Genomic DNA, 2,500 nt, shown 5'->3' with positions numbered 1-2,500 from the left:
TTGGTATTCTCACTAAATGAAATAAGGTTGCCATAGACCCTAGTTCTGTACAGTAAGAAAAGTTGGCCCGTGTGTTATAAGAACTCAGTTTAAGAATTGAAAGTAGTCGCAAATGTAATTCCAGTTTCTTGTAAAATCCTCCATAAATCTATCTATTGAATTAATTACTGACTAGCTGGTCAACTGTTGTGGTAGCTATATCAAAGGTCGTGGTTTAAGCAACTTAGGTTAAAGATCATTAGCTGTAACGAGTCCAATGCAGGACAAAGTTCTCAAACATGTCTTTCTACTATGGTCTGTTTATGGTGTTTCTATGCCAGTCGATACCCGCAAATATTCTTACCTCGTCAATCCATCGTCTTCTCTTCCTTCTGCTACTTCTTTTGCAATGTCTAGCGACCCATTTTGTTATTCTTAATGTCCATCTATTAGCTGACATTCTCATTGTATATCTTGCCCATGTCCATTTCTTTTTCTTACGTGTAAGAATATCCTCTAATTTAGTTCTTATATAGGCTAATATATATATATATATATAGTATATATATATATATATATATATATATATATATATATATATATATATCCTTTATAAGTCCTGTGCAAAAAAAAAAAAATATGTAAAAGCCACAATTGATTTCAAGAAGGATTATAATTTAATGAATTTTTGACAATTAATTTGAGTGAAAAGTAAATATGCAAATTTAATATGAGATATTTAATGGTTTTCGATTTTATGACACATAAAACATATCCCATTGTTTTAGATGAACAATAAATTGTGCTTTGTATTATGAATATACATTCGTATTAATTATGGTCTTTCATGGCTATCTCTATCTTTGTAAATTCTACTAAGTTCCTTAATTTTATGTTTTCAATTTTGCCACTTGTTCTCCGAACATGTTCTCGTAAGTATTGATAATACGAGTAATAAAGAAATAAGGAGAGAAAGAAGACGGAATGGAGAGAAATGGCAAGAAAATAATTGGGATAACTTTTTGAAATTTTAAAGGAAAAAGTTTCGGGAAAATGACCAGACGAATGTCGAGTCTTCAAGGACTTTGATGAATTACTTTGAAATTACTTTTGATTTGTGTTCTTTAGTATTTTGAAAAATACTTCTTTTTACTCGTTTATCGTCTTAGTTGTTACTTTTCTAATATGCTCTGTTAGTTTTACAGGTATATACACTAAGGTGGTTTTTTTATAAACAACGTTTATATATATATATATATATATATATATATATATATATATATATATATATATATATATATATATATATATATATTACGACATTGTTTATACATCATTTTTATAGAATATTTCTCTCTCTCTCTCTCTCTCTCTCTTCTCTCTCTCTCTCTCTCTCTCTCTCTCTCTCTCTCTCTCTCTCTCTCTCTCTCTTTGCATGTGCTATGCAATAACTTAAACTTATTTACTTCCAATATACAACGAAAACTTTTGCTGATATATGAAATTAATCTTAACATGAACCCTCACTTTCTTTGTCCCTCTGTCTCTGTGCTCTCCAAATAATATACCCCGTTTATTTATGCAGCCGGATTTCCTGAAATGCTTTCCACTCCCTACTTCTCTCTAATGACTACTGTTAGTACATTTAGTCCAAGTTCAATATTTACAGAGTTCCCCCCACTCTCTCTCTCTCTCTCTCTCTCTCTCTCTCTCTCTCTCTCTCCCTCTCTCCATACGTAACTAATTTAGCCACTTATGGTTGCACTCATGGTCTGGCGTTTTTTTTAAATATTTCAAAAGGAAATATTGGGAGCTACGCAGCGAAAAGGCCTCGCGTTAATAATTCTATTTATATGTAAATCATAATTTCTCCAAAGTTAATACTTTTCCTTTTTATCTTTAATTATTGATGATATCTTTTATTGAACTGGATTACTCTGTTGAACGAAATGTCCGTTTTCGGCTAGATTATGACACGTCTTGATTCTTTTTGTCCATTGTAATAATTCCTAATGATTTCTAAGTTAGTAATTGATGGAATGTAATTAAAATGGGCACCTATTTTATATCTATAGATGCTAAGTGTTTGTAAATATAATGATATGAATATGTCATACTTATTATTTTTTGAAAACAAAGAAGAAAATTCGTAAGTCCAATTGTAGTTGTGAGATGTAGATGATTTCGTCTGCACTCTCTTCTTTGATATCATGATATTTTATTAAATTTCTGCTCAATTGATATACTGATTGAGGGGTATAGAAGGATAGGACGATAGTGTTGTCTCATAATGAATATGTATGGTGTAAAGAAGAATACCCAGGATTAGGTTGTTCTATATAATTATAAAGTTATTTCAAGTGAAAGAAACTGTCATACTGAACCTCCTCCATATCATCATAATGAATTTAATGGGAATGGAGAATCAATTATATCAATTATAAATAATTGATATAGACAAAAACTCTTCAGGTATTAATTAACATTTGTCATTATCCTACTGCATGGAGTCCAGTTACTG

This window comes from Palaemon carinicauda, chromosome 18, assembly GCF_036898095.1.
Source record: "Palaemon carinicauda isolate YSFRI2023 chromosome 18, ASM3689809v2, whole genome shotgun sequence".
NCBI lineage: Eukaryota > Metazoa > Arthropoda > Malacostraca > Decapoda > Palaemonidae > Palaemon > Palaemon carinicauda.
Note: the sequence above shows the minus strand (reverse complement) of the source record.